Below are 17088 nucleotides of genomic sequence, written 5' to 3'. Positions count from 1 at the left end.
CTTTGAGTATGGTCTTTCAACTAGTCATACATCTACCTTATGGTAATTTCATCTAGATCACATTTCCCTAGCATTTTCCCAGCCTTTCCAAAAAATTTTGCATGCATAAAATTATGTGCAATCATTAAGGCTTATTCCATCCAGACTTCCTTTCACTAAACTGGAAGAATTCTGAGATTAATTAAATTATTTTTTTGAAAATGAATTCATGCCTTCAGGGTTTTTTGGGGTGGTGGGGGAAGATGGTTTTTTAAAATCTTTTCCTCATTAGCAAGTTGCATCCTAATACTCTACTCAAGATGGACATTAGTAAGCAACATTAGACGAAAATACACGTATTACAGGTTAAGACTACCCCTGGCTTTCCAGCAGATACAAAATGCCTTTACATCAGACTGCAGAATGATTAGAATATTATGGAAGCACCAGTCACAGTTCCATTAAAAAAGGCTGAATTGTCTTAAAAACTTAAATCTTGGATTCAATCACTGTGTACCTTCCCCAAACGTTGCAGGAATTATTCTTTGATTACAGATGAGAAATTTAGCAGCCTTTGCCAGGGCTTTTTTGTCCTGAACAAGTGGAATATGGCAGGCGCTTCACATTTTCCATATTGTTAAAGCTCCTTGAAATCTCATGCATAAGCAACATTTGAAGGAATTATGTTGTAATTAAGCTAAACAACTACCTATTTTATCTGCTACAATTAGAGGTTATAGACAAGGTCAGGTCAACAGCTCAGGATTTATTTATACAAAAATTGGCAGAGGTGAATCTTAAGTAGATTTGATAGAACAGGTAGGTTTTATCTGAAAGATAGGATCAATGGTCTTTTGTTTGTTTTGTTATTTTTCTTGACTGAAAGTTTATCCTTCAATATGGAGTAGCTGACTGAGTTAGGAGAAATAATAGGCATATCTGAAAGATTTGAAAAAAAATCTGTCCTTTTATTTCTTTTCAGTTGTTTTCAGAGTCTTACTGAGCTAGAAATGATGGACGGTTGTTTTGTAAAGGGTAAACGTATGGGGAAGAGGCAGAATTAGCCAGGAAAATGGAAAGAGTAGGTTGAGCATGAATCATTTATGCTTTACTTATTATATGTATAGCTACTGTAACCATGGCAAAAGAAAACCACTAATTCAAATGTTGGCTTATTGTTTTATAGAATTATAAACTTCACTTTAAGATAGGATGCCAAGAGGAAGCCAATGTTATTAATTGGACTCTGAAATGTGTCCAACTATACTGGAGATCAACTGACATGTCAGAAGTGAGAGAGAACCAGAAGCTATGAGTGAACATTTCCCAACAAGTATTTAGCCAATATTCACCAAATTTGGCATCATTATTCCTAATTTGTATTGCATACAGATATGTTTGTATTCTGCAAATTAACAATTAAGTAACAAAAGCCTTGTTAAGAGTACAATAGAAAATTCCTAGTCATTTTCCAGTTGCCCCACACAACTGTCTTAAACATATACATTAACTTGTTCTAATCCAGAAACTTTATAAATTCAACAAAATAGAAAACATTACAGCAAAGATCCAAGTCTACATTTTTGTTGTAGCCTATATTTTACTTTGCTTAACAATAGATTATGCATTTGAGTAGATTTAAATTCGTTGCAGTGTGTGGGATCCAACAGTATGGCCAGTAAAAGTTGGTCAGATTACGTATGTCATTAGGAAATGCAGTCTTGAACAAGATCCAAGGGACATTTTTAGAAAAAGGTTACTATTTCAAAATAAATATAATTGTTCTTATCAGACCTTAAACCTCTTTTCTGCCATGATGCCTACAAAAAGTAAACCCTCTGCCTAAACATTGTCAAGTTACGTGGCCACTGTTCTTCACGCTGAACACAGTCATTTAAATGGTTTCCCTGTGATCCCCCATCTGGTTGTTTTTATCTACCCATTTCTTACAGCATTACACTTAGATCATAATCTCTTTAGGGCACAGGTATGCTTCTGTTATGTTTCTACAGTGGCTAGCACAGTGGGGTCCCAGGCTCAAAGCATAATCATCTTCATTATAATACTCAATTTTGGGGGCAGGCATGAAAAGGAGGAAAGTGTATAACTGGAACAAATATGCTGCACCACAGTTAAGTACTCAGTTAACTTATTTTAGTAAACTTAATTGTGATGTTTGGGAATTTTAATGTCGCAAAACATGGCTCACAGTATGCATCCCTGACTATCTAATACTACTTGGGACTCTGAACATGAAAAGTGCTTTACAAACATTACCTACTACATCCTTACAACAGTCAAATGAGGTACGTAAATTAACTTCATGAGGCAGATGGAGAAGGTAAGCAGAGAGGTTAAAGGCCTGATTTTCAGGAGGTATTGAGCACTCAATTCCCTGTGAATTCAATAAAAGCTCTGGGTGCTCAGCACTGTTGAATCCAAAAGCCATAGATCCGGGATTAAAACTGAATTAACGATTAACTAAAATGCGAGAGCACCCACACCACCTACATGCTGCAAAATGAGTGCTGCCTGATCTATTGATTGTATATTGATTAAATTACTGATTTAGTTTCCCCATTTAGCACTCTGAAATTTGGTAGGTTCTTGTCCCAAGATCAGGCCCAGCATTACCAGAATTACTGCTCAGCTGGGATCTCCAATGTGCATGGTTGCAACACTCTCTCACTTAGCACATCATACTATAGTTATAATAGTCTTATTAACACACTTAGCAAATTTACACACACACCAACCCAGCAAGGCAGGTAGAGGTAAAACAGAACGAGCAGAGCATCCCAATCCTCACACCATCCCTTGCAAAAAAACAACAACCCTGAAATGTTAGTTATCTTCCTCATCTTCCCCCTCACTGTCACCACTGGTAGTCATCCTGGCCTTTCCCAAGAGCTATTATCTCTCCCTTTCCCAGCTCACAGACTGGGATACAACTTTTATGATGTGTTACACTGATGCCACAATGCCCAATGCATATTCAGTAGGGGTTTCAGCCTCTTTTCCTCATTTGTAGTTTCGCACCCTACTAATGATGGTGTGCCCTTCCCCCATAGGTTATTAATCCTTTAACCTAAAGCTTATTAGCATATACATCAATTAGTTACCATGGCATTCTTGTGTTCAGATGTCCTTAACTAAAAATAGCACAAGCAGTTATAAACTACCACCTCAGCGATTACCTACTAGCAGTTTAGTCATTATAGCAGTCTATCTTTTGATATCTTTTATCTAGGTTTAGTCTTGGTTAGCTACTTATGTTAAGGTTTTTTGGGGCCTTATGCCTTAGTTTGGCTAAGATATTGTCTTACAGGCCTTGAGCCTTGTAGGTTGATTGCATTATTGCCTTAATTTATACCTTACCTAGCAAGTACCTATACTAGTCACTGCCCTGAACAACTTCCTCCTGGTTCCTAGTGCAACACTTGCAATAGACTATACCTCTCTCTCCATAGCTTTAGGAATTATGATATAATTTGCCAAGTATTTTTCTGATTCTCATGAGTCAGTGCAATCTGACTGCAGTTTCTTCAGATACATAGTTGCTTATGCTCACTTAGGATACATTTTTTTCCAGCTCCTTTCAAGTAAGTGATTTAACTGGCGGCGGGGGGAGGGAGGAGGGGGAGAGTGTTAAACATCACAAACATGTCCTTGTAGTTCAGCTTCTCAAAGCAAATATTTTGCTGGCAACAAGCTTCCTAACATTCATAATAATTCTACAGAGTTTTGTTCTTACAGTTCATTGAGAAACTACTGATTCTACAGATGTATAAAACATCTGAACTAGTCAAATAGTCTTAAGAATTTTGTTCTTTCCCCACGTCCAACCCATGAAAAATAAAGTTTAACATTTTGGGCCCCTCTGCTTATTTATCTCAATTTTTTTGTTGTGTGTTTTTCTTAAAAGTTCCCCCTGTGCTTAAAAAAAAAAAAATTACTGCTGCTTGTAACAGTGTGTTCCACCTATTAAAATGCCCTCGGTGTAAATAAATTTTCCTCAATTTCTTTGATGATGACCTGAAAACTATTTGCCCTTTTTTGGCAATACATAGAGGAGGCCTGGAATATAAACATAATATTTTTAATTTTTGTATTTATTTAAGAGAGTCCAATCCTCATCAATGTACATTCAGGTCTTATCTACACTGATTCCCTAGGAAGACTATAGACAACTGTACAATTATGACTGAAGCATCAAGAAAAGGAAACCCAAACAGTAGAAAGGGAATATTGGTTTGTGTTTTTGTAAACATATATTTAAAGCAAATGCTTGAAATGCAGTTAGGGGGAAGTCATTGCTAAAGGATCATCATCCCAATCTTTCGATTAAGAGCTTAGAAGACTCCCACTCCTGTTCTTTTGTCCTCCAAGATCTCCAGACAAGATGATATTCCCAATATTTATACATCATACAGCAGCAATGAACAAAACTCCTTTTTAATGACCAACAAAGCAGAGGGAAAGGACTGAAACTTTCCTGTTTTTAAGCCTGATGGTATGAGATCTCAAATGATTTCACAGCAGCAGCTCGTTCTCTACCTCAGATTTTATACATCTCAATCAGGTCCTACTAATCACATCTAACCTCGTTTTCTTAACCTGCCCAGCACTATAAACCCATGAGAATATTTAAATTGAAGAATAGGGAGAGATGCAAAAGACTCCAATATTCTTTCTGTAATGCAACACACACAACTATGTGCTTCCCCATCAGTGTTACGAATGCAAAATCAGCCCAGATGAAAATATATACTTTATTAGTGTTCAGGGCTCTCTTTACTTCAACAAGTAAATATAAAATAGTTTTCAGTAACGCATAAATTTAGACACTTATTTAATACATTTAATTTGGACAACAGTTTGCTTCCAAAAACCAATTTACTTCACTAATATACTGTTTGGCTTCTTAAATGCAAATTACCACCATATCAACATCTTCCCTTTGTAGCCGATCGGTGAAGGTCATCTACGTAAAAAGTTCTTATTCCCTAGGACTTCAAAACAGAATGTTTTTTCTGAAGGACAAATAATGGTCATGTACAGTACTGAACAACGAGATAAAGCGTGCTATTGTTAAACAATAGCACCACAGGTCAGTCTGACCAACTTTTGCTGAAATATAAGAACCAAGTAGGAGATGTGTTTATATCACCAGGATACTGGTTATAATACAGAACACACTTTTTAATTTATAGCATTAGCTCTAATTAAGAATTAACACCGTACTTGTTTGAGACAAAGGCAATAAATTAAAAACTTGAAGTTATGATTCATCAACTGTCGTTAAGGCCCAGTCTACCCTTAAAAAGTTACATCAACATAGTTATGGTGCTCAGGGGTGTGAAAAAGTCACACTGAGTGCCACAGTTAAGCCACCTAACCCCTGGTGCTGACGTGGGTAAGTCGATGGAATAGTTCTTGGGGAGGTGGATTATCTACAATCGATAGAAAAACCCTTTCCGTCGATGTAGGAGGTGACTACAGCGGTGCTGCAGCTGTGCTGCTGTAGCACCTGTAGTGCATTCATGGTTTGAGAAAACAAGCGCTAAAGACATTTGCTATAAAAATAGAGGACAAGAGTTTCTATGATTTTCTCAGATAGTGGTGGGGAAAGAGAAAACAAGAAACAGGAGTTTAAAAACAATTCCATGAGCTGTTTACTTGCTATTGCTGTGCAGAACAAATACCTAAAGCTAACATTACATAGCCCTGGCCACTGCATTTATGTACTTTTAGTGCTGATGTTCTATTTCAATAAACCATGTTTCATGATCTGATTAAAAGGAAAAATCTGACTGTTCTGAGTTTTCTTAAGCCTTTTCTTCACTGGAGGGGATGTGTTCTTAACTAGAGTTAAAATCCTGGCGAGCATAAGGCAGAGTTTGTAGTTTTCATGTGAGTTAGCAGGTTGAATTAAAGACAATAGAGGACTGGAGCCTCAGCGATAAAGTTTGATAGCTATGACAAGGTCCTGTATTATCCTGGACAAACCTTACTAAATAAAATTTAACATCATTGTATCATTTAACTTAATTGTATTAAAAATGCAATTGTCTCTGTTATTGTGGGATTCATAGAATCATAGATTATAGGACTGGAAGGGACCTCGAGAGGTCATCGAGTCCAGTCCCCTGCCCGCATGGCAGGACCAAATACTGTCTAGACCATCCCTGATAGACATTTATCTAACCTACTCTTAAATATCTCCAGAGACGGAGATTCCACAACCTCCCTAGGCAATTTATTCCAGTGTTTAACCACCCTGACAGTTAGGAACTTTTTCCTAATGTCCAACCTAGACCTCCCTTGCTGCAGTTTAAACCCATTGTTTCTGGTTCTATCCTTAGAGGCTAAGGTGAACAAGTTCTCTCCCTCCTCCTCATGACACCCTTTTAGATACCTGTAAACTGCTATCATGTCCCCTCTCAGTCTTCTCTTCTCCAAACTAAACAAACCCAGTTCTTTCAGCCTTCCTTCATAGGTCATGTTCTCAAGACCTTTAATCATTCTTGTTGCTCTTCTTTGGACCCTTTCCAATTTCTCCACATCTTTTTTAAAATGCGGCGCCCAGAACTGGACACAATACTCCAGCTGAGGCCTAACCAGAGCAGAGTAGAGCGGAAGAATGACTTCTCGTGTCTTGCTCACAACACACCTGTTAATGCATCCCAGAATCATGTTTGCTTTTTTTGCAACAGCATCACACTGTTGACTCATATTTAGCTTGTGGTCCACTATAACCCCTAGATCCCTTTCTGCCGTACTCCTTCCTAGACAGTCTTTTCCCATTCTGTATGTGTGAAATTGATTTTTCCTTCCTAAGTGGAGCACTTTGCATTTGTCTTTGTTAAACTTCATCCTGTTTAACTCAGACCATTTCTCCAATTTGTCCAGATTGTAGGCAACTTCTTTAGAGAGATGGGGTATGCTAATGGAATGCCTCCAGTTACCAGCCCTTTGAAGCGTCACCCTGGGGAGGGGACCCATTGTCTGGCTGGACTACCTTTCAAAGCATCAAATTGGAGTTTCAGAGATTAACTGACAAAGGAAGGCAATTGGGATAAATAATCTGAGTTTAAATTGACTCCGGGTTTTTGTTCTGATTCAGCAAGTGGTCAGACTAGTCCCCAGAGGGCCCCAATCCTTAGGGAAGGGTTGGAAGGACTTTGTCCTACCGAGGCCGCATAAGACTGGATTCTTGTTCTGAGCTGAAGCGGTGATGAACTTGAAACCACAAGAAAACCTCTGGGTGGGGTTCTGAAGGACTGCTCCTGCCAGAGCCCATGCTAGAGTTAGGGTGATCACTAGTAAGCTTATTAGCATGCATGTAGGTTTTTATTATTTTAAATGTTTTCTGTGTATTGCGTTTACCTTAAGAATAAAATTATGCTTGCTTCGAAAGAATATTGTGGTAACTTATAACTGTGGCAATCACACAGTTAACAGTCTCTGAAGGGACCTGCTTAGGCAGACTGTCTTTTGCGGAGAACACCACAACAAATGCAGGGGACTGAGCGTGGGTGCCCTTACTGGACCACTAGGGGGAAAACAGGTGCTGCTGCCCTGAGCTGTGACAAAAGCAACAGTGGAATGCTTCCTATATAGAATTAATCTTCAAGCTATTTATGTCTTTGTCTATGATTCCCTCATCTCCCAGAGTGTTCCATAATATTGCTATAACTTGAAGAAAGTGGGCTTGCTCATCACAGCCTCCTCATGAGGCTCTCATAGGAGCAGGAGTATAGCCTAAACAGTCTCTACAAGATCCTTTTTACAGAATTCAGGATGGCACTATTTACTACAATGTTCTCAGAGTACGTATTTACAACCAGTCCCAGTACCTTCATATTTGGGGCTTTCAGAAATCTCTTTCCAGGAAAACTGATTCTTCCCACCTCCAACTTTTTTTAAACTTGCTTCAAAACTCATTAAATTAGAAATTCTTGTATTACAGTATTGATATTATTTCTTGAACTATAAAATACATACAATTGTGTGTTTTGGAATTTCTTCTCTTTAGAAACCATTTTAAAAAACAGTGAAATATGGAATCTTCTAACTAAATGCTTAAAAGTCTAGCCATCACTGTGATCTGAGTGCAATCAGTGCAAGATGATTTTCTGTAGGTTTAACCTTTGTCAGTTTAGTTGGAGTAGCTCACGAACACTGCAAACCTAACTTGTTCTGATGGCAGAACTTAAATGTGTATGTTGTGACCAGGAAGAGGTAAGCACTGTTCTGGCACTGAAAAACTTATACCTGCTGGGGAGCAAGTCAGAAAGATGACTTTGCCTATGCTTCCATATTGAAAAGATTATATCCAACCAGGGATGGTGGAAGATTTATGCCTGCAGTCAGTTTACACCTGCAAGAAAATAAATGGAGGGCAGCATGGAAGCATGGGGTATAAGCTCTGCCACTTCCTGTCCCTTTCCGGTGACATTAGTAACTGAAAGGCTTGTGGGAGGGGATCCTGCAAGGCCACGGAAGAGGATCTTATTTTGATGTTTGCACCTTCTGTCTCTCTGACGTTCTGCCTCATTTTATGCCAGCCTTTCTGCTCCCCCACGGCTCAGGTAAAAATATCACCAGTGGCCACAACAATTCCCCTCCCTTCCAAACTTATTCAGCTTTATGCATGGTAGCACATTCTAAATCTGAGGTCACCCTAGCATTGCACAATTGGTAGAGGTATTAGTCATGGAGCTCACAAACGTTATAGGTTCTGTTATTGTTCCAATATTCTTTACCAGGACAGAGAAAGCACCATTGCCGTAGGGTGGATGGGGGGAAAATGCTAGCCAAATTCTCTGCTGCTGTCAGCTCACATGCAGAAATGTGCACATGAACAACAATCACCATCATCTACCTCCCCTGTGAAGCTTCTGCTTATCAACTGCACTCACTGGTGGTCTGGTCAGTCAGAGCCATAATCGGTTTTCCCAATGGATCTATCAAAAGTTATTGAATCAAAGAGCAGGGTGGATAAGAAACAGCGAGAACAGTTTGGCAAATTCCACAACCATAAGCCATTTAGCACAGGGATTCTCTTTTTATGCTTGTACAGAATCCAGCTAAAAACCACCAGCACCTCTCCTTGCCTCTCCCTGAGGACAACTCGATACAAATTTTGAGTTCTGAGATGACACTCCAAAAGCAGAAAGCCTCTTAAAAAAAAAAAAAAAAAAACGAAACAAAAAAAACCCCTCAAAACACTTTCATGGTTCTTGTATGGCTTATCAGATGAACCTCAGGGTTTGGTCAGTGATCCAAACTGGAGGCCATTTGAGCATAAAGTTCCTGAGATATAGCTTTTCTTAAAGCTGACATGTTCTGGCAATGAATTTTTGTGCCCAGAGAGAGATCAAACCAGGGCTGAGATCATCACACCAGGATCTCAGACACCTGAGAGTTACCCCAACAGGGTTCATGCCACTCCGAAGCCCTTTGGGGAAAATCAGATTACAATGCTATTTGCCAAAGACTTTAACTCTTTAGTTTGGATCATCAGCCTCTGAAGTTCTTGGTGTTGCACCAAACGAATGAGCATGTGTGGACAGAAGAGTTAACAGGATTTTTAGCCTTGGAAGTTTTAAGAGGCTTGGATGGCTTAAGAGAATAACCAGTAGTCCTTTGAATTTGACTTATGAGCCAGTATGAGCCTGAGTCCCACCTTGTGCAGAAATCTGGAAAAGGTCAGAAGACATATTGCTAAAAATCCATCTCCATCAGAGTTGTGGGGTTTTTGTTTTTGTTTAATTTTTTGGAGAACATAATCAAAGTATTTTTGTAAAAAAAATTAGACATGCACATGCTTGCTGACAGGGGAAGGCCATTGTAGAGGGTGGAGGAGGAGGAGGAGTGGGGCCTCAGGTGAGAGGGAGGGACATTGGGAAGGAGACATGAAGGTGAGTGACAAGGGGGTAGGGAATAGGAGCAGGAGTGCCTGTCAGCCCTACAGTCTCCTCTTTTGTGCACACCAAGATCTGGGGACCCATGTATGGCAGTTTGACCCCCTTCTATGCCCCTCCTTATGTGAGCCAGGTTCTCGGTGGGTGTTAACTTTCTAGGGAGTCCCTCTTCCTACATCTCCATAGGATTGCCCCTCTGGGAGTGTTTGAACCTCAGTCCCTGCACTCTTGTGTGTGCCAGGATCCGAGGGGCACTGCCCATCTATGGGGGTCTGACGCCCCATCATGTGAGTCAGGTTCTGTGGGGGCTTACCTTCCTGGGAGGGGGTCTGAACCCCACACCTATGTGATCTGGGGGTCTCTGTCCCCAAGTGAGCCAGGATCTGGGGAAGTAATGCCCTTGGGAGCGAGGAGGTGAGAACAGACTTGCTTGGAGCATGCACCAAGAACACACTGCTAACACTAGGGTGAGGAATTAGGTATATCTCCATATATATATATATACCTATCTCATAGAACTGGAAGGGACCCTGAAAGGTCATTGAGTCCAACCCCCTGCCTTCACTAGCAGGATCAAGTACTGATTTTTGCCCCAGATCCCTAAGTGGCCCCCTCAAGGATTGAACTCACAACCCTGGGTTTAGCAGGCCAATGATCAAACCACTGAGCTATTCCTCCCCCCAAATTGAGAATGGGCATGCTTGACACATCAGAGGCTCTCCAATGGAGCAGTTCACACATCTCAGAGTGGTTATTTCAGGTTATATTCATCTCCCCAGGGGGTTCTCATTTAGCTGAGACCATCACATCAAGATGACAAGGTCACTGGCCTGCTGAGTGACCTTGGTCAAGTCACTTCACCTTTTTCCCATATATAAATTGGGAATAAGGAAATAAAGTTCTTTGAGATCTACTGGTGAAAAGCACTGTATAAAAGCTATGTCTTTTGAATACTATCTAGCCAGAGTAGCATGTCAACTGAATACTGAGGTGAGAACTACAACTGCCTAAATGGCCACCAACGTCTATGAATACACCTCTACCCCAATATAACAGTGTCCTTGGGAGCCAAAAAAAATCTTACCACATTATAGGTGAAACCACATTATATTGAACTTGCTTTGATCTGCTGGAGTGCGCAGCCTACCCCCCCCCCCCCAGAGTGCTGCTTTACCACGTTATATCCGAATTTGTGTTATATCAGGTCACGTTATATCGGGGTAGAGGTGTATATGTGGGGGTTTTTTTGTTTGTTTGTTTTTAAGCGAAAGAGAAATACCCTAAGAAACTAAACTGCAAAAAGCTTCATTAAAACACAGTTAAGGTTGCCTTTGCTGATAGTTCATGGCCTTTTAAAACCATGAGTTCATCAAAACTCAAACTTCTGAAAACCAGGAAATACAGACTTAAAGAAAACACCCACGTAACCTTAACTATGCCCTCTCTGAGAGATGTCCCAAACTACCCATCACACACACACTTTTTACTGTAATGGACAGCTGATCTCCGCACCTGCCCTAAGTGCCTACTCCCCTGACAGAATACCACATTAGTTAAATTTAACAATTTATAACCCCCTTCACACATGCACACAGGATACCACCTAAACCTATGCTTTTCCCTACCTATCATTAAATCCACAGACTGCTCTCATATCCCATCAATACTGTCAATACCCATAGCAAGATCATCCCAGTGCCCTTCTCCTGACACAGCCTACACAATTCCATACTGAAATGATGCCAGACTGAAACCTCAAGGTACATATGCACCTCTTTCCTTTGATCACACATGTGAGGAAGGATTCAGACCCAGATCTCCTCACATCATCTCAATCACAGCTCTGTGATGCTCCTCAAACTAGACCCCAGATCTCCTCATATCACAAACATATCGCTACCAACCAGCACAGCTACACCTAACATGGTGACTGCAGCTGGAACGCACACAGATAGTTCCCAGTGGCTCTTGCCAGCTTCAGGGGGCAGAGGTAAGATTGGATGGATATTTTACCTTGTAAAATACCTCGTATTTCCTGGTTTTCAGATGTCTGAATTTTGCTGAACTTGACATTTTTGAAGGGCACAAGCTAGCACTGGGCAACCCTAATTCTGCATAATAAAATTTTAGATAAATTTAATTAAAGATATTTTGGCTACAAGCATGTATGTTAAAAGCACTAACATTATGGATGAGTCTACACATAATGTACCAGCACTAGTTTCAGTCAAAAACTGCTGTTAGAGGCAAGCTATCAGCAGTAACTTTACAGAACCTCACCCCATTCTGTTAGCACACAAAGGCAAAACCTGCAATAGCGTAATTACATTTTGGCACCAGGACTATTTAAAAAAAGGATTACTAAATCCTGTACACTGCAATCTGTACTGAACATTCTAAATACTGGCATTCATTTTGTTAGTTAGCAGCAAAACAATATTTTCCTAGCAGTTAACACACACGTGTGTGTAGACTCATAGACTCAGACTTTAAGGTCAGAAGGGACCATTATGACAATAAAAATGCTGGTAAAAGCACTACTCAAGAATAGGAATGAGAAAAGAATAACCGTATTTCTAAAAATACATAGTGGACTAAAAAGGTATAAGAGCCTCATGAACAGTTTGTCAAAATCACTGCTGTGAAATAATTTCTTTCCACAAGACCTTGTATATTTCGATTATACAGGCCATGAGCACTAGAAATTACAAACCTAACAAAGATAGATTAAGGAAATAAGGATACGGGATTTATCTGGTCGTACTGTGCATCCACAATATAGGAAATAGATGTAAAGCTGTTTAAATCCCAGGAAATGCACTTACATCAAGGATTATGTCTTCAAGTGATTCATAAGGAGAAAGAACACATGAAATTCTAACCAATAAAGATCCCATTTTCATGCTAAAGAGAAATATGGAGACTTATCTATAATTGCTTATGTTTCATGGGAAAATTATGAAAAACATTTCAAGTCTTTAAAACACTGATGAATGTGTCAATATTTAATTTTTGGTAATTAACACAGTCCACTTCCATGTATTTGGAATAGACCTTTTATAAACATAGTAAATTATTTTCTACAGTAGTGCTTGAAAAAATCCTCTTGTAAGTGACAAATGGAAAGTCTTCCCTGGCAATCATGGGGTCATAAATCACCAATTCCTGCAGACTTTAAGCTTTCATTATAAAAAATGGATTGTCACAGTTTCAGGGCAACTGCACCTATACTGCTCCTCCAGGTCCACTCCAGGATCACCTGGGTAGGTCTCAGACCTCCAGCTGTCACCTGTCTCTGTCCTACTCCTTTCTGACAGGGGATTTTAAGGCTGCACAGCTGCCTGACATACTCTGATATCCACAGCAACCCAGTCTGCCTTAAGGCCAGCATCTAGGCTGAGCTTTCTTTCCAAGGGCTATGAAAGGTATGATTTGCCAGTAATCTGAACAGCTCTTTCTAAGCAAGCACTTTTAGTCTTAGGGCAAAAGCATCACAGAGAAAAAACAAACAATAAAAAGATTTTAATGCTCACTAAACACACCAGGAATCACCCATCTTTCACTTGGGGCGTCTGGTAGAATAACATCCCTTCTAACTAGGGTGACCAGATATCCCGATTTTATAGGGACAGTCCCAATATTTGGAGCTTTTTTTATATAGGTGCCTATTACCCCGTCCTGATTTTTCACACTTTCTATCTGCTCAACCTACTTTTAACCCTTCAGCAAGGGTTGAAGTCTCACCTCTTGGACACAAAGTCTTGTCCATTTGTTAAATCAAAGTGTCTGTTTAAAGTCGGCTTTTTATTAAAAAAAAAAAATCTTGCTTTGTTCCCCAGCCTCCTGAAAACAGGTAAAACCAGTCCTGTCCATGACTCCCCAGAAGGCCAAGCTTCAAAGCACCTCCTTTCCCTTAAAACACACAAATACATATCACTCACACTGATACCAAGGGCTATGAATATTCTACAGCTAATACTGTCTAGCCCATCTCAATATAATGGCTATTTCATGTTCACGCATTAAAACATAAAATACAACAGGGCGCCCAAAAATACTGCATGTGGTTGCAGTATCTGTCACATTGATCTCTAATCCTTATGGTTGCAACAAGTGTATTAAGAACATTAAATGTGGTAGGGCTGTATTTCTCAGTCTGCAGACTACTCTAGTACCACTGCTGATCAAATTTTGTCAAGCAGCAACAGATTAAAATTAACAGAAGTCTAGTAGGCTTCACTGCTGCTATTCAGAACCCTGCGGGCAACAATGAAATTGCAAAGAACCACATCAGCTTCATGCTGCTACTGCTTGGTAAGACTGTAAGCAGTAGCAAAGCGAGACACTGGAGATATTCACAGAGGAGAAGCACAAAAAAACAGCAGGCAGTGGAGAAGAGTGATAGAGCTGCATAGACCTCTTTTCTCCCCTTGCTTCACCACAGCCACGAAGTTGGAGGAGGCGTACTAGAGATCATCTTCTTCTCCCCTTTACCCCCCTCATCCCTACAAGAACCAGCTTACCTTCTTAATACAAGAAGAAGTGGAAATTCCAATGAAGTTGAATGGCAAAAAGTTTATACAACCCCCCCCAAATTATTTTGTTGAATTCACTACTGCAAAAATTCAGTGAAGCCAAGAGCTTAGTAGAATCTAAATCAATTTATAAATCAAAATATAAGAACATTGATAACTACATGAAATAAGAGAAGATTAAAAAGTTGGGATATTAACTCTGATGCTTCTCCCAAACATCTCCTTGCCATCAGTCATGCTACTGGTTATGTAGGAAGGATCTCCCTGAGCTCATAGCAAAGCCCCCAATTCTTTTCACATTTGAGTTCCTTCTGAAGACCCACCTGTCATGATGCCTATAAGAAACTTGTTAACCAACACTGTTATGCTCAGAGTTTAACGGAGTATAAATTTTCATGTCCATTTAAAAAATACATTTATTAACATAGCAGTATTAGTTGCTTCCCTCCGCAATACCTGCTGTGTGTCTGTAGGTTATAAAATCCCTGCCCAGGGGACTGCACTGCCTATATAGGGGAGAAAAAAAAAAAAAAAAAACCAGACACTCCATGGGCACTCCTGGAACTAAACAGTAATTAAGTATGCTTCAGACATAAGAGAGCTAATAACTGCTTAGGCAAGAGGAAACTTTCCTTACAAGCAGATTATTCCATCATTTTCCAATCAATAGGTGTTTTGGACCTTCCTCTGAAGCATCTGGTAGTCTATAGCAGGGGTCGGCAACGTTCGGCACGCGGCTCGCCAGGGTAAGCACTCTGGCGGGCTGGGCCAGTTTTATTTACCTGCTGACGCGGCAGATTCGGCCGATCGCGGCCCCCACTGGCCACGGTTCACCGTCCCGGGCCAATAGGGGTGGCGAGAAGCGGTGCGGGCGAGCGATGTGCTGGCCGCGGCTTCTTGCCGCCCCCATTGGCCCGGAACGGCGAACCGCGGCCAGTGGGGGCCGCGATCGGCCGAACCTGCCGCGTCAGCAGGTAAATAAAACTGGCCCGGCCCACCAGAGTACTTACGCTGGCGAGCCGCGTGCCAACGTTGCCAACCCCTGGTCTATAGCCTCAGACAAGATACAGGACTAGAGGAACCACTGGTCTGATCTGGTATAGCAATTCTTATAACCCTAAGAAGATTAAGTCTAAAAAATACCACAGCAGATGGACTGATGTAACAGATAAAAGCTTTTTGGTTGATTTGCACTCTACTGCTGAATGTTTTGTCAGTCACATATCTGAGCAAGAGTTTTCAGCTAGTAGATGTCAGCTGGCCCCAGTGAGCAAGACTAACCAAGGTAAAATATCAGAGCTCATCTCCCTCCACATGCAAGTGCCCAGTGACACCTGGAAATGATCAGTGGAACGGTCTGAAGATCCCAAGTTCCCCTCACATCCCTCAACCTCTCTCTCACAGCAGGGACTAGCCTATCAGTCCAAAAAATGATGAAGGTTTGCTGAGGCTGCGAGGGTATAACCGATAACTCATGCAGCCCAGGTAGCACCATCCAACTTCTCTCTTCTGAAGATAGCACACACTGCAGGTAGTCAGTAAACCTACTAACTCCACTTTTTGCACAGCTGTGGAGATCTGTTAGTAAGGTTTACACAATGTAGCCAAAGCAGGTTACTGGTAAATGTGCAGTTTTGCTAGTATAACTGCATCAACATTAGGGGCTTTTGCGGACACATCTGAACTTGGAGATCTGCAGTTTCCACACCTGCTTCCCCTGCTTTAACTGTAACCTTTGCAATGATATAAACAGATTTCTCATTTTCTCCTCCTATATATACAGATAATCTTCTTCCTCCTGTGTATATAGAAATTATTAAAATAGTTTACTCCTGAGGGAATTCTGCACCAAAAAATTAAAAATTCTGCACACAATATTTTAAAAAAAGTCTGCAAATTTTATTTATCAATAAATAAACGCGGAGGCTCCAGAATGGCAATGCGGAGCACAGGCCACTGGCTGCATGAAGGTGGGAGATCACTCTGCAATCTCCTCCCAGGACACTGACTTGGTGGTGAGGCTGCACCCAAACCTGACACACCGCAAGGGCCAGGCCTGCCCCAGAAACATGCCGAGGTCCTGCCCCTCCATACCAGGCACACCAGATGTGGGAAGGCAGGTTCAGCCTTGCTGGATCCAAGCATTGAGGGGCTTCGTGTGGGATGAGAGGGTTCCGTGTGGGGCAATCTGGGTGCAGGCAGCTCAATTGGGAGTTCGGGTGCAATCTGGATGCACAGAGCTCGTTGGGGGTTAGGGCTCAGCAGGGTGAGTCTGGGTGTAGGAGGGATAGGGCTCGTTGGGGAGCTCAGTGGGGGGTCCAGGTGCTCAGGGAGTGGGGCTTGGTGAGGTGGGGGTCCAAGTGCACCTGGTTGGGGTCCAAGCAGCTGGGGCTGGAGCTCGTCACTGTAGGGGTTTGAGTGTGGGGAACTCAGCAGGGGGTGGTGTGGGTGCAGGGGGATGGGGCTCGGCAGAGGGTGGTCCGGGTGCAGGGAGTGGGGCTTGGCAGGGAGGGCCGGGTGTGGAGAAGGTGGGGCTCGGTGGCGTGGGGGTTCGGATGCAGGAGTGTTAAGATGCATAGGACTTGGGCAGACAAGGGAGCAGCTCCCCATACAGTGACCTCTCCTCCCCCATGGCCGAGGAGCGA

The 17088-nt window shown here is 41.4% G+C and overlaps 1 protein-coding gene across 9 annotated transcripts in view; it reads right to left on the bottom strand.

Moving 5' to 3' along the window:
- DOP1B (DOP1 leucine zipper like protein B) overlaps window positions 1-17088 on the bottom strand; it is a 97758-nt gene that overhangs the window by 73937 nt on the left and 6733 nt on the right. The gene's annotated exons all lie outside the window — the stretch shown is intronic.

Source organism: Chrysemys picta, chromosome 1, assembly GCF_011386835.1.
Source record: "Chrysemys picta bellii isolate R12L10 chromosome 1, ASM1138683v2, whole genome shotgun sequence".
In the NCBI taxonomy this organism is placed as follows: domain Eukaryota; kingdom Metazoa; phylum Chordata; order Testudines; family Emydidae; genus Chrysemys; species Chrysemys picta.
This window is presented reverse-complemented; position numbering and strand designations above follow the sequence as displayed.